Source organism: Myodes glareolus, chromosome 27 (assembly GCF_982192425.1).
Source record: "Myodes glareolus chromosome 27, mMyoGla1.1, whole genome shotgun sequence".
Lineage (NCBI taxonomy): Eukaryota > Metazoa > Chordata > Mammalia > Rodentia > Cricetidae > Myodes > Myodes glareolus.
This window is the reverse complement of record NC_142052.1, coordinates 11455257-11478380: the sequence shown is the minus strand read 5'-3', so window position 1 is coordinate 11478380 and position 23124 is coordinate 11455257. Positions and strand designations below refer to the sequence as shown.

Genomic DNA, 23124 nt, shown 5'->3' with positions numbered 1-23124 from the left:
TCCCTGTCATGTCTGCCTGCAGGCCGCTGTGCTCCCTGTCATGTCTGCCTGCAGGCCGCTGTGCTCCCTGTCATGTCTGCCCGCAGGCCGCTGTGCTCCCTGTCATGTCTGCCTGCAGGCCGCTGTGCTCCCTGTCATGTCTGCCCAGAGGCTGCTGTGCTCCCTGCCATACGATAATTGACTAAGCCTCTGAACTGTAAGCAAGTCACCCTAATTAAATGTTTTACTTTCTAAGAGTTGACGTGGTCACGGTGTCTCTTTCCAGCAATAGAAACCCATATAAGATAAGCACCCCTACAGATACGGCTTTTGATGTCAGATGGGAGCAGATGAAGGCAAGGAGGGCAAAGAGGAAGCTAGGACATAGAGGCAGGCGGAGGACCGGGCCGGGAGGCCAGGACGCGGGGAACACAAGAAGGGACAGAGCAGTCAAGGACTTCAGGAACAGGGCTGGGGTGCCAATGTCCTGCAAGAAGGGAAAATCCTGACAGACCTGGTGTTGCGGCCAAGAATCCTGTAAGTGGGATTCGATGCTAAAGTACAGAAGGAACCCTCAAGTCAGAGAGCTTTCCAAGCTGGGGTCCTGGATAATGAAATGTGCTGAAACCTCGGGATCCCAGGTGGCGCTGTTAACCTGACAATGTCTTGCTCCTTGGCATTTTATTTCAAACTGCAGCAAGGACAGAGATGGGGGAAAAAGCATCATGGGGAGCACCGGGGATCTAGCCTGATAACGGAGATAAGAGAATATGTCAAGTTCCCCCTGAGGAGCAGCTGAGGACTGAGCCCTGAGACCCAACACTTGAGGCGGGGTTCAAATTGTCTGGGTCCCTCCCTTAAGTACAGCGGTGGCATCCCAGCCGGCTGCCCAGACCTTTTTCTATGGCACTTCTCGTGAGTCTCTAGATTGGATGCTATAGATCTGCCGATCCAATCCGTGAGGGCACAGCCGGTAGCGTCACACAGGAAACATCCAATTGTGGGCCCTGGCTCCGTACGGCAAGACAACAGAGTTGGGGCATTGGGGCAGTTGCACTACAACTCCCAGAAGGCTCCAGAATGTCGCAACCCACAGCTCACAGAGCTGAGCCCCAGTGCCTTATAGGAAGTGTAGTCCTAGATCCAGAGGCTCGCCCACAAGTCCGTAGGGATGGCAAGGCAGCGAGTTTCAAAGCCTTGAAGGCTCTTGGGAAAAGGCATTTTCAGCTAAATGTGTAGCGCTAGGCGCCAACATGGAGCCAGAATACCCAGTCACCTCAGGTCCAGCTCATCGGGAAATGAGTCCAGAGGGCCGCTGGAAGCTCCCTTGGCTCACACGAATGGGTATGCTCCAGAGACTTTTGGCAGGAAGCCTTCCAGTTAAGGGGAGGGAAAAGGAGGAAGGCTTGCCACATCAAAGGGACAGCCCATGCATGGCCCTAGGGAGTCGTTGGAGGCTCATTTTTGTGGCCAATGGCCCAGAGGTTCTCTCATCAGGACCCAGAGCCGCAGAGACTCCTGAAGCACAGAAAGTTTCCGTGCTTCTGGCCACGGCTATTCATTATCAGAGCTGCGGCTCCTGAGCTCACCTGAATAGCCTTCAGCTCGTTCTAGAAGCGCAGGATGAGCCCTGGCCCGTTCTCCATGGTGGGAATGTGGAGTTGCTGAGGAAAAGGCGCCATGAGGATGGGGACTTCTCCCTTTCTCTCCCGCCAACCCCGGCAGCTCCGGCTCACCTTGCATTCATATAGGATTTGATGCACTGGGCAGAACTGACAAGCGGTGCTTGAGCCGAAGACTTCCCGCACGCGGCCCTGTTCCAGCGCCCGCTTCAGTTGTTTCAGGGTGACCTTGTGCTCGGCCACCCGGAACTCGCCCTGCGGAACAAAGGGACAGAAACACTGTAGTCCCCAGACACCTGCCCTGCAGCCTACCACCATCACTCTCTCCCAAAGGTTGCTGAGAAAGACAGGTCTAAGCATGGGACAGGGAACAGGGAACATGGCAGGGGGCCCAACTTCCACCAAAGTTCCACAGCTCAGGGCTATGGTCCTAAGATGCAAGTGCCACCCATGCCCTACCCAAGTCCTAGCCAGGTCCAGCAGGCGTAGTTGCCCCACTCCAGACATGATGATGCCATCCAGTGCGGGGGTTGCCAGCTCCAGTACTAAGTCAGGGACGACAGATGGATGTCACTGCCTCCCGCCCTTAAATGACCTCCCTTTCTCTTAGAAGCAACCTGCCCAGGACCCGGAGACCGTATACCCCAGTAGGAATTAGGCAGAGCATCATACAGGGAGTGGGTTGGGTCATGGGTAGGCTCACCACCCCCCCCCCCCCAGTCCTCGTGAGTCCAGTAGATGAAGATGTTCATGGTGTCCACCTCGGTGAGCTGGTGGTCCGGCCTGTACAGCCAGAGGACTTGCCCGCAGCCCTTCTTCTGGGCTTCTTGCTGCAGGGCCACAGTGGGCCCATAATTCCTAGAGGGCTGCCTGGTCAGACTGGGCAAAGACCCTCCACACTCCCCATAACACAGTCAAGGAGGAGTCTCCTTCCCCAGCCTACAGCCCTCCTGGGAGGGCTTCCACACCTACAAGACAGAATTCTTTTTTTTTTTTTAAAGATTTATTTATTATGTATACAGTGTTCTGCCTTACGTATGCTTGCAGGCCAGAAGAGGGCACTAGACCTTATTACAGATGGTTGTGAGCCACCATGTGGGTGCTGGGAATTGAACTCAGGACCTCTGGAAGAGCAGTCAGTGCTCTTAACCTCTGAGCCATCTCTCCAGCCCCAGAATTCTTAACCTAACAGTTAGGGTCAAGTTTAGCACCCTGTGGGGCTGGTGTGCCCCCTTTTCTGCCTCTCCAGCCCCACGCAGTTGGGTGAGGCTTCTTTCTGGGCAAAAGGCTTGGGCAATGAGGGTGGAAATTGGTACAAGATCTACAGAGAATAGTTTAGTAACGCTGTTCAAAATGAGCACACCTGCCCTTTGACTCACTAGAACTGGAAGTTGGGCAGAGACACCTTTGCATTCAGAGGAAGTGCTATGGGCACCTGGCTGTTACTGGAACATGCCTCATCCTGTCTCAGGGCTGCAAAGAAGCCAGATGTCCAACAGCAGGGGACTGTTTGAGGATGCCTCTGTCAGTTGGAAACGATGCTGCAGCAGCCAAGATGGGCAAGGCTCCGGAAGGAGTGTCAGAGGAAAATCACGTTGCTAGTCTTTCAGCTCCAGCTTAGGGTTTTGTTCAATAGCCCTGGCTAGCCTCAATGTCATTGGTGTCCTCGTGCCTCAGCTTCCTGAGTGCTGGAATTATATTACTTCCCAGAGGGCCCGAGGGCATCTTACTATATCCAGGCTGGTTCCGTCCCTATTCAGACTCCTCCAAAGCTCCTCATCTCTGTGGCCCTGATGGCATCATAGGCCTCCTCGGTCCCACTGAGACCCCCCCCCCCCCAAGTCTGCCAAACCAACTCATCTGTCTGTGTGAGCATCTTTGCCATGGGAACCCCACTTCCTTTTCAGAGCACCGAGTTTCAACAAAGTCAAAACCTGCTCATCGCAGGAACCGACTGTCACCTAGTTTGGGTCCCAGAACACAGGTGATCTCAGGAAAAGGTGATGGAGCGACCGAGGAAGAAACATGAGAGGTCAGAGAGGTGAGCTCAGTCGGGTGCACAGCAGAGAGGCTGCAGGGTGGGTGACAGGAGCAGCTGCTGCCACTGACAGAGAGTTCAGGGCCGAACGGGCCGGGTGCAGCGTCAGGTTCTTGATGGGCTGGATCCCTGGAGAGCTCCAGCCTGTCTCCTTGGTCCACTCCACCATCAGCATGTGGTCTGTGAATATATTTCCAAACAGCAATGGCTGGCTGGGGTCTGGCTTCTTTTGTGGCTCCCTGGTCACCTGAACTTGGAGGTCTGCAGCCTGAGAGGAAACAACAACCAGACAGCTCAGCAGCCTGGAGTCCCCAGCCTGAGAGACTAGAGCTTCCATGGCCCCAGCCTCGGCCACAAGAGGACCAGGCTCCACGAGCCTTCCGAGAGATGCTGCATTATCTCTTTACAGCACCTGAGAGCAGACGACCAGCTGACCCCAGGGCGAGATGAGACCTGGCCTCCCTCCAACACAGCAATAGACCCCAGGCTTCCTTCCCACAGACCCAGGGCCCCCCTTTTACCTTGAAGTTGGAAGACACACATCTTCTAGGCCCACACAGATGCCAGAGGACAGGGAGAAGTTTTGGGGCCCAGACCTGGGATAGCAAGGGAAGTAAATATGACCAAGGCAAGAGCCAGGAAGAGCAGACATCCTGGCACCCGGCTGCCACCTCCTGCTGGGGAGGCTCATGAGGCTGGCTCTGTCACAGTCCCAGCACATTCTTGACGGACCCTGTGCTCAGCTCATGTCCCCACCAGGATGACTATCCCTAGAAAGAGCAAAGTCAGTTCCTGCCCCTCCGCCATGCAGGGCAAAGTCGACAGAGGCATGCCTTCTACTAGAGAACTTTGGCCATAGCTTGTTACCAGCTTAGACAAGACAACCAGGGAGCAGGTAAGGGGACACGCCTAGCTTGGGGGGACCCAAAGTCTGATGAGAGTTAGAAAAGACTGGATCCTGCTTATAGCAGAATTGAGCAACCCAGACCCCAGAGCCCCTCCCTTAGACCCCAGTGTAAAGGTCATGTGCTTCTCCATCAAACCTATGGATCCAGAATCCAGCTTGCCTTCCTCAGACCTAATGGTCCTCCTTAATCTTCCTCCCTCAGACCCACAAGTGAGGGATTCCAGCTCTCCTCCCACAGCAATGGGGGTCCTAATGCTTACTCTTAAGGAATATCAGTCACTGGCTGGCGTCGCTACAGCCCCAGCCCCACTGGGCAGCCACTACCGTGCTCGTCACTGTCAGTGGCTGAAGGGGACACATCCCTGCTGACCCTCCCTGAGTACAAGGGAAGCTGGACTGGTTATGTCCAGGAGGCCCCTTCCTCTTGACTTCTGATGTCATGCTTTTCTCTGCAGACCTAGGGAGGCATCTGGGTCCTGAGTTTGAGGAAGGCAGGACAATAGCCTCTTCCTGCTGGGAGAGCTGATGGTGGCCATAAGAGGGGGGTGTCCAGCAAAGGTCACAGGTCAGAGGTCACAGGTCAGCAGGTGAGTCTTGGATGCCATGTGGATGAGGCTGGGCCATGAAGTAGACATTTTTTCTGTTTTTTTTTTTTTTGCGGGGGGGGGGGTGTTGAGACATGGTCTCACTGAGTTGCCCACTACCCTCAAACTCACTCTGTAATCCAGTCTTAAAGTCATGATTTTCCTGCCTCAGACTCTGCTCTAGCTGGGATGATAGGCATGGGTGCCACCATACCTGGCTCAGGTAAGATCTTGGTGTATGTGCATGTATACATACGTGCACCATGTGAAGGTGAACATGTGCATTTGTAGGCACGTGCTTATGGAGGTCAAACTCATATGTCATTCTTCAGATGATGTCCATCCTGGGTTCTGTTCATTGTTTGCTTTATGTGCGTTGGTGTTTGGTCTGCATAGATGTCTGCGAGAGGGAGTCAGATCCAATGGAACTGCAGATACAGACAGCTATAAGCTGCTATGTGGGTGCTGGGAATTGTACCTGGGTCTTCTGGAAGAGCAGCCAGTGCGCTTGGCCACTGAGCCACCTTTCCAGCCCCCCATCCTGCTTTTTGTTTGTTTGTTTTGAGACAGAGTCTCACTGTATAGTCCTGGCTGTCCTGAAACTCACTCTGCTGACCAGGTTGGCCTTGAACTCAGAGATCTACCATCCTCTGCTTCCTGAGTGCAGGGCTTCAAGGTGTACACCACTCCTAGTCCACAGCCCAAACTGTTTTTTGAGACAAGGATTCTGATTGGGTTCTGGAGTTTACCAGTTTGCCGGGACCCTCCAGTGTCCACCTCACCAACAATGATGTTTTAAGAGTGAATCGCTGCACCTATTTTTTTTCAACTGGGTTCCAGGGATCAAACTCAGGTTTTCATGCTCATGTGACAAGCATGTTACCAACTGTGCCCACGGCTCCCAACCCTCAGATGTGTCCTTAATGGTGCAGTGACCGAGGGCTACTGGGGTGATCTGAGAGTGACAAACCTTCTATATCTCTGGGTGGTGACATGAAGCTTCCCCCACACTCCACCCTACATCAGACACTCAGAGTATGGGGAAAGACAGCCATCTTGGGCAGGGCAGCCAGCATGGAAGCAGGAGCAGAGGGAACCAAAACGTTGATTTTTTTTTTTTTAATAGAGTGAGCCAGAGAAGCTGAACAATGCAGAAAAGAGATATTGAGATGAAGAAATGAAAAAAATTGGAGCTGGGGGGTTTATTCAGTTGGTAGAATGTTCGCCTAAGACGCAGAAGTCCCTGGGTTTATTTCTTGCTGGCAGCACACAGACCCTGCAATCCCAGCGCTTGGGAGGAAAGTGGGAGGAAAGGAAGGAAGATCAGGAATCCAAGGCCGTGCTTGATTCTGTAGCAACGTTGAGGACAGCCTGGCTTATCTAAGACCCTATCTTAATGATAATGAAATAAAGGAGCTGGGTGTGGAGGGGGTACACTTTTAATCCCTGCACTGGGGAGACAAGGACAGGCAGATCTCTGAGTGCAAAGCCAACTGGTCTAAAGAGGGAGACCTTGTCAAGAAGAAGGAGGAGGAGGAGGAAGAGGAGGAGGAAGAGGAGGAGGAGGAAAAGGAGAAGAAGAAGAAAGTCAAAATAGGAAAAGAGAGAGAGAGAGAGAGAGAGAGAGAGAGAGAGAGAGAGCGAGAGCGAGAGAGAGCTATTGAGGTGACCTATTAGGTAAGAGCACCTGTCCACAGCCTGAGGATCCGAGCTTACTACCTGGCACCCACTCCTAGCCAACTGAAGGGCAGAACTGACCTCTGCAATGCACCACGACCCATGTGGGCCCACACACGTGCACATACTGAATAAATACAAATGTAACAGGGAACGGGGCCGGTGAGCAACACTAGGAGAGGAGGGCAAAGCAGAGATCCAGGCAAACATATTCTAAACTTGGCTTGATGCTAGGCACCTAGAGTCACAGAACTCTGGAGACTGAGGCAGGAAGATCATAAGTTCGAGCCCACACTGAGCTAAAGAGATCCAGGAAAAAGCAGGTAGAGAAACATCACACAGCCCCGGGACGCTGGTCCAGAGATTATTAGCCTGAACTGGTCACAGAGCTTTGGTGACAATGAAGTGCCACCTTTGCCTTTCTAGGACAACTCTAAGGCCAGCAGCCTTCTCTTGGCTGAAAGAACACCCTGCCTCCACCTACATTATGGGATTTAAGCCCAAAGGGGGCACCTGAATGGCAGGGAGGAAGTGTAAAATGTTAAAAAGAAATTAAAGGGGGGCCGGGTGGTGGTGGTGCACACCTTTAATCCCAACACTTGGGAGGCAGAGACAGGCAGATCTCTGCGAATTCAAGGCCAACCTGGTCTACAGAGTGAGTTCCAGGACAGGCTCCAAAGCTACAGAGAAATCCTGTCTCGAAAAACAAAACAAAGCAAACAAAACCCAAAGAAATGAAAGGGGAGTAGGCAGGGCAGGGCGCCATCCTGTGACATGGTAGTGTTCCCTTCGTGTCCTGGACCTGAACTGCTGAACCCCGACACAGCCCAGCTGCGTTCTCCATCACTGAGATCACCGTGCAGTACTGTCCCGACTCAGGTAACTGTCCCTGCACCATGCTCGCGATCAAATCCCAGCACTGATCTTCTCATAGCCCCGGCTGCCCTGGTTGCAGCCTGGCCTTCCATCAGTCCAGCTCTCTGTATGAGAGCCCCTGTCGCCTCACGACGGTCCCTTGCAGAGCCAGGAGCTGTTCTAACACAACGTTGTTTCTAAACACATGTTCCCCCTCTGCAGCCTAGGATTGTCCTTGGCAAGCCCCGGGGTTGTTTCTTTCAGACCCAATTGCATTGTTCCAACGCAATCTAGACTAACTAGTCTCTGCAAGATAGTCCTTGCCAAACCCGAGTCAGCAATGTCTCCCTTATACTACAGGGTTTTACCACGTGGGCACTCACCACTGGGCACTCCTAGCTCTGAGCAGGTTCTTTTTACAGGGTAAAACTCTAAGGGTCCCATTAGAGGTGACTGGCCCAGTATGGCAAGGTTGTACCCACCCAAGGCCACCATGCCGTTAGAGCCTAAATTGTTATTCCTGTCATAGCCCAAGACTAGAACATTTCTGACTGTCTCTAAGAACTGGGAGACTTAAAGATCTGTTCAGGAATTCATAAGCCTGGACTAAGAGCCTCAGAGAGTCAGGTACCAGCTAACAGCAAACCTTTTCCCCAAGGTTATGTATGGTCCAACTGTTGGCGTTCTCACTTATGAATCATGTTTTCTTAAGATCATAGACTCTCCACAAATCTGCTGCTTGACACCCTCTGTGAGCACCGGGTAACTCTTGCCTGGAGACCTTTGACGTTTTGACATATGGATTACAAGAAATAAGACCTTGGGTCCAACTCCCTGCCAAGACCTAGTCATATGCCAAGCCCCAGAGGTTCTGGCCCCTCGTCTAAATGAGCACAGAGCAACTGGCCCTTAAAACCTGCAAGCTGCATGCCCCAGCCAAAACTTCCCCCACCCAGTCCACCCCGTGCTTCTCCTGTTACAGCCCTCCTTCACGTTCCTCACTTCCGTGAGGATCCTCACGTCAGGTACCTCCCGCACCCCACCCGTGTCTATCCACTCTGCCTCCTCTTAAAGACTGATGATATTCCTTTCCAAGGGGCCCCATCCGCCTCTGCGTCCCGCAGCGGAACCCGAGGCCAAGAGGAAAGACACCAAGCCGGCAAGGCTGAACGCTAGCGGTCCCTCCGGAGGTGTGCCCCGGCATCGGGCTCCTCAGAGGCCCCAGCGCAGATCCGCCATGCACCACCTGCCATAGTACCGCTGCGGTCATGATCCGTGCAAACTTAACTGTGCCTGCATGGGGTGCAACCTGCTAAAGATATTCCGGCCTCGCGCTGCGCACGCCCCCTTCTGCAGATGGCTGCTCTCGGCTGGCTAGCCTCTCTTCAGCCAGGCCTTCCTGAGTTATAGAACCTCAGGGACCCAGCTCTGCGGCAAAGAACACACACTGGAAACCTGGAACCGTTTAAACCTGGCACACACGCGCTCCCTCCTGGCCTCCACCCTGCCCTGCTGGGCCCCAGCCACACTCATGCTTAGTGTTCTAAAGGCCAAAAGGGTCCAAAGAAGGTAGATGGATCCCTATAGGAATGAATGATCTAAATGAAATTAAGCAAGCTGTCATAAATTATGGCTTGCATTCAGCATTTCTTAGGGAGATGATAAAGACATGGGTTTCTAGCATTAAGGTGGCACCACATGACGGGCTTCAGTTAGTTTCAGCAGTCCTGGGTGGTGGGCCCCAGTTTATGTTTATATGTTATTTCAGAGAAGAAGCTAAAATTTTAGAACAACAGGGAAAATCAAAAGGACTTGAAAGTTCCCAAGATCAAAGTCTTGGTGAGGGCACTTATGCTGACCCACAGGCTCAAACTCTTTACAATGAACAAATCTTGTCCCTATGCCACATAGCAGCCTTAAGTGCTTGGGACAGGATTCAAGAACTAGAAAATTAATTGAATCATATACCAGGGTTAAACAGGGTCAGAGAGAATCTGCTACTGAATTTTTTTTTTTAACAAAGATTAACTAAGGCGGTACAAATAGGGGTAACCGGCCCAGATGCTAGACGAGTACTTAATTGAATCTCTGGTTTTTGAAAATTCCAGCTTAAAATGCAAAAAGATACTTGAGCCTTTAAAAGTTAGATGAGCACCTATGGATGTATGGATCCTGCATACAATGAACATTGAGACATTTGACTATAATACTTAATCTTGGGTAGGAGTTGCAATTTCCAAAGGAATAAAGAGGCATCAAAATGCCAAATGTTTTAATTGTGGTAGAATAGGACATCTGAGAAGGGATTGTAGACAAGGAATTTCTAGGAATAATATCTCCTCTGGAAATGGCAAGAATAGGAGAGTTTAGTCTTCAGGTATATTAGAAGGTGTGGCAAAGGCCAACATTGGACCAATGAATACAGATCAAAAAAGACATACAAGGCAATCTGATACCATCAGGAAAATCCTTGAGGGGCCTCTCACAGGCCCCCAAGCCAGAAGTGGCCCAGTCATTCCCAGTCATTGTGGAGGATATGTCTCACCAGGAAAATTAAAAATCCAGATCCTTCTGTCAAAGGATCTTTCCCTGTTCATTAGCTCCAATAATTTCCTCAATCATTTCAAATCTTTTTACTATTGGCTATTGTAAAGCCTGAGTCTCCTGACCTGTATATATTTCTAGTGATCTTTTGAGGCACCTAACCTCTGGTCCTCACTCTGCACATGTAATTCCAAGGCCTGAAGTCTCCTTTATTGATAACACCTCGTCCTTAGACATTATTTGGATAGCGTGCAGATTGCCATCCTGGAGAGGTACTCTATCTGCTAACCTTTCTGTTTCACATTGCATTTAGAAGGATTAATCTGATCCTCTGGATCTGGGCCATCATGTGGGTGTTAGGATTGGACCTGGTTCCCTGCAAGAGCAGCCAGTGCTCTTAACTGCTGAGCCATCTCTCCAGCTCTGATATTTGAAATCACATCTTTTTATTCATTTCATGAGTCTTTGTCTGTGAGTATCTCTGTGTTTATGTGCATGCCACACTACCTCCCTCATATAGTCCTGAGTTAGAGCAACCTGTACCAAACTGGTCTACACAGAGCCCATGTGTGGGGAGTGTCTGTGAGATGGCTGAGACTAATCTCACTGGTGCTAAATCCTGCTGTCCCCTGCCTGGAAGAAGAGGATGGGAGGGAGTCCATCCTCAGAGACTTAACCCTCTCTGGTCGCTGCCTCTGCAGTGAATAGCGGTAGCCATGATTAAAGCTCTGGCCTTGGATGAGAGCCAATATGGTGTCCATGTCAGCTGAGGAGCTGGTCAAAGGAGACGGAGAGGCTGGGGCAGCTGGGGATGCGAGGACAGAGTTAGTAGATGTTTCATTCTCTCCTTTCTTCTCTCCCTTACCCAGCATCTCCCCAGGTTTTAGAACAGCTGGTAAACGAGCGACTAGATGCTCGCCATATTGAAGAATCAACCAGTCCTTGGAATTCTCCTGTATTTGTTGTTAAAAAGAAATCTGGTAAATGGAGAATGGTGGCAGATCTAAGAGTTGTCAATAAGGTTATTCAACCTATGGGCCCTCTAACAATCTGGAATTCCTCTGCCTTTTCTATTACCAAAAGGGGTCAATGAGATTCCTTGCCAGCAAGGGGCACTGCTCCTGTGGCAGAAGATCCAGCAGAGAGGTAAGTGTGCTCCTGACCTGTGGCAGAAGCCCGGCAACAGAACACAGACATTCCCCAACCTCTTTATCACCCTGGTCATTCTGCAGGGGCTGCTTCACCCTGCTAAGCCCTCTCTCCTCCTATCCCATCCCAGCTTTCACCCAGGAACCCCTTCCCTTCTTCCTCCCTTCCTCGGGGCCATAAGATCCCCCATTTCAGTCTGTTTGGGCGCTGGGACGGTGAGTGCAACTGGGCAGGAGGGAATTCCTTTGTTCCAATAACCTGCCTGCAGCAAGGTAGGCCTTTTGTCAGCGAGATTCCTGGCCAGCAAGGGGCACTGATCCTGTAGCAGAAGATCCATCAGAGGGCGAGGTCCCTGGCCAACAAGGGAACCTGACCCTGTACCAGAAAATCCATTGGAGAGCATTTGAAGGAAGAGATAGGCAGGCGCCAAGTCAAGAATTCCTCCAGCAACCTGAAAAACAACATGAAAACACCAGATCCCAGCAATCTAACTACAGAAGGACTTGAACACCCTATTCCGGAAGAAGTGGAAAAAAGTGTCATTATGAAAGCAATAGAGTCTTTATTACCCAAAGGATGGCCTCTTATAGTTATTAATTTGAAAGACTTTTTTCACTATACCTTTACAAGAAAAGGATAGAAAAAATTTGCTTCACAGTGCCTACATATAATAATTCTCAGCCTACTAGGAGATAACAATGGGCCATCATTCCACCAGAAATTCTCAATAGTCCCACTCTGTGCCAATATTTTTTAAGTCAGCCACTGGAAATAATATGTAAGCAATTTCCTAAGTCTATATTTTACCATTCCATGGATGACATTTTTCTGATTCAAACATAGATACTTTAGAAAGAATGTTTGAAGAAGTAAAGAAAGTTTTGTCAAAATAGAGATTACAAATTGCTCCTGAAAAACTACAGAGAGGAGATTTTGGCAATTACCTAGGCTATAAAATATGTTTACAGAAAATTAGAACACAAAAGGCACAAATTAGAAGAGACCGGCTGTGGACTCTTAATGACTTTCAAAGATTGTTAGGAGACATTTCTGGTCTATGATCAGCTGTTGGGACAACACCTGATCTAATAATTTATTTAAACAAAACCTTAGATGGTAATAAAGACTTGAATAGTCCCAGAGAATTAACAGCTGAAGCAGAAAAGGAATCGACAGTTGTTGAGGAAAAATTACAGGAGGCACATGTGGATTGGGTGAATCCAAATCTTAATTGTATTTTAGTCATGTTGCCTTCCAGATTTCCCCTACAGGAATTTTAATGTGGAGGGATGATATTATCTTAGAATGAATCTTTTTACCACATAAACCATGTAAAAATAAAAACTTATGTGGAAAAAGTCTCTGAATTAATTATAAAAGATAATTTTAGACTTTGTCAGTTAGCAGGTATAGATTCAGCAGAGATTATAGTGTCTTTTACTAATGATGAAATTAAAAAAAGGTATGGGAAAGATGCTGAACCATGGCAAAGGGCTTATGCTAATTTTTTTGGAGAAATTAATAGCAATTATCCCAAAAGTGATAGACTTAACCTTGTAAAGAGAAATTTCTGGATTCTTCCCTGAATTGTACATGATGTTCCAATAACTGGAGCCTGTGCCTTTTATACTGATGCAAATAAATCAGAGAAGGCAGGTTACAAATAAGAAGAATTAAGTAAGGTGGTGGAATAAAGCCCTTCTAATTCTGTCCAGAAGGCAGAACTATGTGTTATTCTAATGGTGCTAAGGGATTTTAAAGAACCTCTTAATATAGTTACTGGTTCACAATATGCAGAAAGAGGATATTAATTTGTGAGTCTACCCCTAAATGAATAACCTTCTATTATTCTCAATTCTGAGCTAATGTGGGATTTCTTTTATGTGTCCATCTTCAGCATTTGGTTATTCATTGAATAACGAATGTTTATCATCATTTGGGGGATGGTTGTTACAAGTTGTCATAGTCAGGAAAAAAGCTGAACAAAGGAGACTAGATTCAGGGATATATTTCTGAAGGGAAAGAGTGGGAATATAGTATAGAAATGATGAGATAAAAGGGTGGGTTGTTGAGTCTACTTTTGAACAATCACTAGTCTCAAATATTTTACAGTGGTATGAATTTTTGTATATTGATACAAATTTGAAGTTATTTTTCTTATACTGTATATATGCTTCTATATTGGACCTATGTATGGCTCTGCAACTCATTCATAATAGTAAAGTTCTATTCTTTAAAAAGTATTATTATAAACTATTTAAGATAATTAAGATAAAAAATGCAGGTTAGTCATCTATAGTTCGTCATCTATTATAAAACTTATAGTACTGTTAGGTATGTTTTCAAGGCTATAAAGAGATATATTTCACATAGATAAATTGTTTTCAAACATTTCAGAGTTCTACAGAATGTGACATTTAAAATATTTTAATAACATAAGACTTTCTACGACAGCGAGACACATCTGCTCCTGGCACACCAATCTTCTTCAAAAAAGATGATGGATTTCAAAGTATTTCCATATGGAATTTGCTTTCATTGTGGCAAAGTTATCCACTGGGTAAGAAACTGCCCTCACCTTGACTGCTGATGGTATGCTGTCCAAACTGGACAAGGAGGACACAAAAGAAAGCGACTGCTGAACTTTGTCAAGGCAAGGTAGGTCAGTCTTTCAGAATTCTTGCCTCACTGAAAATTCTGCCAAATATTCTAGGCCTGTAGACCAAAGATGGATGCTCCAGCACTGCAGAGGAACAGTGGGCGGCTGTCCAGTCAGCTGCTTCTGTCATTTCTGTAGTTTTGAAAGTAGTTTTCACTGCACTTCCTGTTTACTCAGTACTTTCTCTGAATTTGCCAAATATATAAGGACTAAACATTGTGAATGCAATTCTTACTTGCTAATTGTTCTTCTTTTATATAGTTCTACTCTGTTAGAGTTAAAAACCTTTCCTTTTTATTTAGACAAAGGGAGAAAATGTTGCGGGATATTTGTAGACTATGTGAAGGTATATTGCTATGATTGTTTTTTTTAAGGACTGAACAGCCGATAGCTAGGTCGGAGGTATAGGTAGGACTTCTGGGCAGAGAGAAAGGAAGTGGGAGATGAATCTAGGCACATAAGAGACACCAGGAGACATGAGATCAGGATGGACGGTAGGTGACAGAGCATGGATTAATAGAAATGGGTTAATTAAGTTATAAGAGCTAGGCAAAAAACAAGCCTAAGCTAGGACCAAACTTTCATAATTAATAAACAGTCTCCATGGCATTATTTGAGAGCTGGATGGCAGAACAGAGAAAGACTTGGTAAATGCCTCTGTCTGCTGAGTGCTGGGATTGAATGTGAGCTCCACGCAGCTCAGTGAGAAGCTCCTGTCTGCAGTGTGTGACAGCTAAAGACCAAAATGCTGAGAATTAGTGACCGCTGCATGTTCAGCCTGGGATGAGAGATCTATACCCCGTGCATGGTTCAGGGGACAGCACAGAGGAGAAGGCAGAGTGAAGAAGATCTGGGGGCAGAGAGGAATCCTGTGAGGTGCTGTCTTCTGGACATGGCATGACCCCTGCTTTACTAACTGCTGCTATGGTTTCCTGCAGGAGACTCACGCAATGTATAGTAGTTGTCATTCCAGTGTGAATGGAGAGGAACTCATGAGCCCCCAACCTGTGCTGAAGAATATTGGAAACTGATGGCTGCTGGGGATAAAGGAGCCATTTTTTTTCTGGAGTGTTGTGACTGGTGAGTTGCCCATGCCTTTCTGGATGTACTCAGCAGGTTGTTTAAAAACAAGCAAGGAACGAAGGGAAAGAGGGAAGGAGGAAAAGAGGAAGGGAGGGGGAGAGGAGGAAAGGAAGGAAGGAGGCTAGAGATGGAGGAGAAAGAGGACCCCAGGAGAGAGGGATATAGGTTAAGGGCATAAGGATTTGGAAGAGGGGAGGAGGGGTGAGTATGTCAAGATAGATTTATTATATATATATATGAAATTGTTCAAGAAATATAAACATCTTTTAAATGCATACATGTGTGTGTCTATGCACATGTTGGCATGGATATACATGTGTTCTTAGAGGCCAAGAGGTTACCAGATGCTTGGAGCTGTAGTTATAGCTGTGAACCTTTTAGTGTGGGTGTTTGGAAACCGAACTCTGGTCCTCTGCAAAATTAGCAAGCACTTTTAACTGCTGAACCATCGGCCCAGGGCACTCCAAATTATTCTTTAAAAGGTGTGGGACCACACACGTTTAATCTCAGTGCTCAGGAGGCAGAGACAGAAAGATCTCTGAGTTCTGGACCAGCCTGGTCTACATAGCAAGTTCCTGGCCAACCAGGATTATATTATGAGACCATGTCTCAATAAATTATAAAATAAAATAAATAGCTGGGTGGTTGTGGTGCATGCCTTTAATTCTCACACTCGGGAGGCAGAGGCAGGTAAATCTCTTTGAGATAGAGGCCAGCCTGGTCTACAGAGCAAGTTCTAGGACAGGCTCCAAAGGTACACAGAAAAACCCTGCCTTGAAAAGCCCCAAATAAATAAATACAATACAGGTTACAAGCTCAAAGTTGAGGCCCTGAGAGTCAGGAAAGAACCATGGCCTACCTTGGTGGCCATGGCCCATGGTCCCAGCTTCCACAGGTGGGGGAGGGTAACTATGGAGACAGACAGATCAGCCATTAGCATCCCGAGGTGTGGGACTGAGACCATCGCCCCAAGTTCTCAGTGGATCTCGGGGGCAGAGGCACAGCAGTGGTGTAGGATCACGAATTTTCCCCCTGCTCCTTGAGGTGCAAATTGCAAGGACTGTTTATGTTAGCCAGCCAAGCTTCCTGCTAATTTCTGTGCTTGTTCTGCTCCGGCCTGGGGATTTAGCTGCAGGGCTTTGTATTACTTCTGGTATGGTAATTTCCCACCTGCCCCCCCCCCCCCCCGCTGGGTGGGACTCCCTTTACTGGGGCAAAGGTATATTAACCTTGCAGAAAGCTAAATAAATTGGCATTTGGCTATTTCTTGACGAATGACCCAGGTCTCTTTGTGTATGTGTCTCTGTTCAATCCCCAGACCTTCGCCCAAGCTCGTGGTAGGTACAGAAGGTGTGCGAACCGTACCGGGAGAGGGAGACGCAGATTCGGGTGGAACACAATGGCATGTTCATAGCATGGCAGAGCACCTCTGGTAGTGTGTCTTTTCTCATCTTGTCCAGTTCTCCCTTCCTCCTCCTCGCCCCTCTCTTTCCTCTGAGTTTTCTCGTGCTGTTCAATGCCCAGCCCTCATTAAGCTAGGAAAACTTAAGCTCTGCAGAACCCTGAACTAGGAGAACACCTTCGATTCTATGGAGGAGATGGTGTGTGTGGGGTTGTACAAAACTCTGGGGTCGGAATGCGGTATGTGAAGCCTCAGCAGATGTGTCCTGCTTTCGGCCACCCTCTCTGGCCCCTCCTCCACAAACCTGGTAAACATTGTTAAGCTCAGTCTGTTCCTTTTGATTGCTGTGGGCACTGGAGCTGAGCAGGTACAACCTGTTCTTACCATTGAACATGAGCACAAACCAGCACCCTCGGAGCCTCCTAGTGGGAACCCAAAGGGGTCCGCGGCTCATCCCACCATTCACTCCACCATGTCTTCTCCCTTCCATGTTGTTTCAACCGCAGCCTGGATGCTACAGCCTCAGAGGCTCTGTCTGGTCCACTCCATCCTGAGACAACCACACAGTTCACATAGTGACCATCTCAGCTTGCCTAGGAATGAGGGGACCCTGGTAACCGTCCCCGGTTGCCACATGCCCTCCAGTCCTGTAACTGATATTGCAATATCACGCCTGTAATGAGATCATTCTGAGTATAAGGGCACCCTGACCACCAGGACCCCTTTCTCTCTTCGCAAATGGGCCAGTGACAGTAAGTGTGACCGAAATAGTATTTTGAGAGCAAAACCCTCTCCATGCCTCCTACCCCTTTTTATTGTCTTTTGAGTCAGGATCTCATTATGTATCCTTGACTGTCCTAAATATAGACCAGGTTGTCACTATATAGACCAGGTTGGCTTCAAACTCGCCAAAGATCTGCCTGCCTCTGCCTCCTGAGTGTTGGGATTAAAGTTGTGCATCATCACACCCAACTTCATGGCTCCTATTGCTCAAAGAAACAAAACAGAAGAAGAGATTTCTATACTCATGGGATGAACTTCTAGGGAGAACCTTGTGCTGCAGGCTGATCAGTGAGTTTGGCATGGAACATTCTAGAATATGATTCGGAAGCTCGCATTATACAGCCAAGATTGGCCTTTAACTCCTGATCCTCCTGCCTGTACCTCCTAAGTGCAGAGATAACCGGTTGCACCATCATACTTGCTTCACGTGGTGCTGGGGATCCAAGCTGGGCAAGCATTCTGCCATCTGTGCCCGAGCTCCACCTCCTGGGTTCTTCACATTCTCTTTGGCTACCTCCAAGCAGGCCTGGAAGGCTCTGGAAGATTCTGAGGAGGCTGTAACTGTCCAGGTAGATGTGGATCTGTGCCTATTTATTTTCTACAAGAACAGAATCCTTCTAGAGCAGTGGTTCTCAGCTTTCCTAATGTCGACCCCCCCTTTTAATACAGCTCCCCATGCTGTGCTGACCCCTACTATAACATTATTTGGATACTACTTCATAACCGTAATTTTGCTATTGTTATGAATTTTAATGTAGATACCAATGTTTTCTGATGGTCTTAGGCAATCCCTATGAATGGGTCATCCGACCCCAAAAGGGGTTGCTATGCACAGGTTGATAACCACAGTTCTAGAATCAGGACAGGAAGCCAACAGGCACAAAACAACGTGCTCATGATGAAATGAGGGACACACACCAATTGCAGCTGTTCCTGTTTCACCTTGGTCGGGGTGTATGTCCCCAGTAGGTTCAGCTCCAGCAGCTGGCAAAAGTCCTGGGCAGAAGTCCTCAGGCCACAGTGCAGGTTGGTCTAAGGGGAAGAGAGGAGGGAGGCCAGGCCAGGAAGGGAGGAGGGAGGGAGACGGATCAGCGGAGAGGCAGAGAGCTAGGGAGCAAGCCAAGGAAGGTGGCTGCATAGTGGTGTGTGCAGCAACAGTCTCTGCAGAGCAAGCATGCTGGCCCAGGCCTGCCAATCCAGGACTAAGGCACTGAACCACGCCCCAGCCCATATCTGCTCTCCCTACTGTGGAAAGTGAGTTTCCCTGCACCACCTACAATAGAATTTGGTTGTGTGGCCCTTGTTGAATAAGCATGAGCCTAAGGAAAGAGGGACACAGATAATAGTGAGCCCCCTGGAGCTTTGAGAAGATTTACCATGACGGGAAGAAGAAGAACAGCTAAGATGGGGAGCCCTGCCGGCCAGGGCCTGTCCTCTACACCCCCAACTTGGGAGGGGACTCTGGAGGGCCTGGGTGCTCTCTGAGCCTCCATTTCCATGGGGATGCGTTGTCTTACGGTGCAGCTGTTAGGCTAACGGAACCCCCCCCAGACTGCCTCACCACCTGGTGTCTGACCTGGGGTGTCCTTGTCACCGCAAGGGCCTGGGCCTTCAACAAAGCAGGAGCCGTGCAGGATCTTCTTTTGTTTCCACAGAGGACGAGAACCTGTGGGATCTTCCCAGACTAATGTGGTTAGATGGACTAAGATTCCTGAAAGGTTGCCATAAACACCCCCCAAAATTACTTCACCCAACTGCTGACTGAGTTGAACCTAGCACATAGGATATACCATAAAAACCTGATTGACAGCACCCCCAATCAGCAGGAAGTAGTCGGGAGAAGAACTAAGCCTATATTCCCAAATATTGTTTATAAATGTTTCTTTACGTTTAAAGGGTATATGCTATGAAGATTCACATTTGTATGGATCTTGGTTTATTGATACAAATTTAAGGTCAATTTTGTTATATGTATGTTTCTGCTCTTGAATAAGGCTTGTATTTGTGCAGTTCATTTAGAATTGTAATGTATAATTAAGAAATTTAGGTTAATAATCATCTATAATAGTCAAATTTGCAGTCATGTTAGTTAGATTTGTTTAGATGTACAGAGTTGTATTTCAGATGGATAGGGATTCTTCAAATCTTCAACGACTACAAAATATGGCATTAAAATGTTTTAATAACTTAAGACTTTTCATGACAATGAGACACATCTGCTCCTGGCAGCACCAATCTACTTCGAAAGGAAGATGGGCCTTGAAGAGGCTCCTTATGGAGTTTGTTTAGCCATTTGGGCAAGAAACTGCCCTTGCTTGGACTTCTTGATGAACTGGACACACAGGACCTGCAGAGAAATGAACTTGCCTAAAGGTGAGATGATCCTTCGGGGTTCCTGCTTCATGAAAGAGTCTTCCAAACATTTTGCAGAACACAAAAGAAAGTGACAAAAAAAAAAAGAAAAAGAAAAGAAAGTGACTGACAAACTGCCAATAGAGGCAAAACAGTCTTACAAATTTCCTGCTTCATGGAAAGTCTGCTGTATACTATGGGCCTGTAGACTGAAGATGGATGCCCTAACAGTACAAAAGAACTTTGGGTGACTATTCAGGCAGCGAGATGTCTCTGTCAATTCTAGAGTTTTGAAAGATGCTTACAAAGCACTTCCTGTTTACTTAGGTGATATTATATCCTTCTGGGGTCTTTGATGGAGTTGAAAAATTTATAGTTATAGTTTCCCTTAGTTATGATAAAAGATAAAGTAGATATAAATATTGTAAGTATAATTCTTGCTTGATACCTGTTTTATTATATATAATTTACTATGTTAAAATTAAAGTCTTCCTTTTTTTAAACAGAAAAGGGGAGGTGATGGGGGATTCCCCTCTATGCTGTGATACCATTGATAAATAAAGGAACTGCTTTGAGCCTATAGCAGAGCTATAGGGGAACAGAGCTAGGCTGGGAAAACTAAGCTGAATGCCGGGAGAGAGAAGGCAGAGTCAGAGAGAAGCCATGTAGCCCCGCTGGAGCCAGACAGAACTTTAGCTGGTAAGCCACAGCCATGTGATGATACACAGATTAATAGAAATGGGTTAAATTAAGATGTAAGAATTAGCCAATAAGAAGCTCGAGCTAACGGGCCAAGCAGTGATTTAATGGATACAGTTTCGGTGTGATCATTTTGGTCTGGGCAGTGGGAACCAACAAGCAGCCCCCTCCTCCAACAATCAGGGGACACTCACCCCTAAGTCACCCAACTTACGGTAGCAGGCATGATTCACCACACAATCCAGGTGGCCAAATCGAGAGAGGGTCTCAGAAATCAGGATGTGGGGGGAGAACAGACAGCGGGTGATGGGCAAGAGCAGGCTCGGTGGAGGAAGATGAGGTAGAGTGAAATGGGAGGGAACCAGGGTCACAGAGGAGGCCAAGGAAGAGGAGAGAAGGCAGGAAGCGAGAGACCAGACCAGAAACCCGAGCACCAAGGTGCACTTGCAGCCTGTCATGGTCATGGTTTCTATTGCTGTGAAGGAACCGGGACCGAAAGCAACCTGGGGAGGGAAGGGTTATTTCTGCCTACAACTCTCAGGTCACACTCCATCCCTGAGGGAAGACAGGACAGAGGCTCAAGGCAGAGACCTGGAGGCAGGAGCTGAAGCCGAGGCTATGGAGGAACACGGCTCACTGGCTTGCTCCCTCTTTCTCATACCAGGCAGGACCACCTGCCCAGGGATAGCACGACCCCCAGGGAGCTGGGCCCTCCCACAGCAAGTATCCCACAGGCTCGCCCACAAGCCGTCTTCGCTATTGAGGGTCCCTCTCCCCCAGTGACTCTAGCTTGGGTCAAGTGGAGAAGACAGTGACCAGCGTGCCACTGTAGGAGACTGTGAGGGCAGAAGACCGGGTTTCCAGAATAAGGGTCTACAGACCCGGGGGTCGGGGAGGAGGGGAGCAGACAGGCAGAGGCAGCGACAGAGAGAGACAGAGACCCAGACTGGGGACAGACTTGGGGGTCACAGAACAGGTTCAGAGTGCAGGGGAGTCAGAGATTGTTACAGAAGACTTGGGTTTCAAGTTCTGCTCATCCTAAAGACCTGGGGTCGGGGCGGTCCTGTGTGCACTGAGCTGACCAAGAGGTTAAAGAGAGGGGTGGGATTACTGGAGATGGGGCTAGGGACAGGGAACGCTCACCTGCGAATCTCCTTCCTGAGTCACATCACACGGGACAAACACAGTGCCCAAGAGTTCCTGCTACAGAGCTCGGCCCCCGCCCCTGTAAGAGAAAGACTCTGGGTCTGATGGAGGAGAGTTGAGCCTTGGACACCAGTCTGAGGGTAGAGGTCTGGGGAGGAGCTTGCACTCCCGAGTCTCGGGAAGGAGACACGGGTCCAGGCATGTGGGCCTGAGGGAGGGGGTCTAGGCGTGGATCCCTGCGTCGTCGATGGAGGGAAGGCAGGGTTGAAGACTGACGCTTACCATCCTGGTCACAGAAAACCAAATGAGCCCACTGTCCACTGCCAACAGAGGGAGAAACATTACCGGCCCTGCAGACTCGGATCGCTGCCTCTGCTGCCCCCTTGTGGCCACCCGGAGCACCTGGCTCCCCTGCGGCTCTCCTGACCTGTCTCGTGACTGTCCTCTCAAATGGCAGAATCTTGCGACAAATTTCCTTTTCTCATCAAGCCTTTGCTCGGCCGCCATCCTGGATTCTAGGAAAATCCCAAATCTACAAGAAATATATTCCTCAAAGCTGTTGTCTGTGGCTAGGCAGGGGAAGAACTCTTTTTGGTTTTTCGAGACTTGGTTTCTCTGTGAACCTTGGCTGTAAAAATAGATTCAGTCTGTAGACCAGGCTGGTCTGTAGACCAGGCAGAGCTGTCTGCCTCTCCCTCCCTAGTGCTGGGATTAAAGGCGTGTGCCACCACTGCCCAGCCAAGGGAAGAACTCTTGACAACAAACAGTCTTATCAGCACCTCGAAGTCATCATTCCCAACAGTCCAAACTGATTCATCTAAGACTAAAATTGAGGGTTGCAGAGATGGCTCAGTAGCTAAGAGCACTGATTGCTCTTCCAGAGGACTCAGGTTCAATTCCCAGCAACCACGTGGTAGCTCACAACCGTCTGTAACTCCAGGTACAGGGAATCCAACACCCTCATACAGACAGAAAAACAACTCACAGAAAAAAAAAATAAACAAATCGCTTAAGAATAAATAACCATTAAAAAAACAAACAGAAGGAAACCGAGTGTCTTCCTTCCACTCTGCGAACCTGTCGTCCCCTACAATCCAGACACCAGGCAGGAAGACCCTCACTCTCCAAGGATCACACACCTGTGGGCTCTCTTGCCTCAGACCTGGAGGTTGGGTTCTAGCCCTTATTTCTCAGATCCAGTTTCTTGGACCCAGGGGTCCCCACCCTGATAATCTTCCTTCAGACTCAGGGGCCCCTCCCCCAGCCCCCCTTCTGATTGGCTCCAGATCCTTAAGAACAGTACATCTTCCACTAGAAAACCAGGCTCCAGCCTCCTCCCTCAGACGCTATATTTTAATATCTGATTTCCAACTTCCTCACCCTGTTGATCCCACACATGGAGAATAAGACCACTACCACAGTTAAGAACTGGCCAGCCACTGCCTTCTAAACTGAGTTACAGAGAACAGCAGCGAGTCCACCTCTTGGGCTTTTTAAAGCAGTATTATACAGAAAGGAGATAGAAGGAACAAAAGGAAATACAATAAAGAAAAATTAAAGAATGACATGATCACCCACCATGTAATTAGGGGATGGATCAGGGAGGGTCAGGGTATTCTCAGAAACAAATCAAAGTCATGGGTTG

General features: G+C 48.4%; 1 pseudogene; it reads right to left on the bottom strand.

Moving 5' to 3' along the window:
* Nucleotides 1-958: 958 nt before the first annotated feature.
* LOC148117590 (branched-chain-amino-acid aminotransferase, mitochondrial-like) lies at nt 959-21986 on the bottom strand (annotated as a pseudogene).
* Between the last annotated feature and the right edge of the window lie 1138 nt (nt 21987-23124).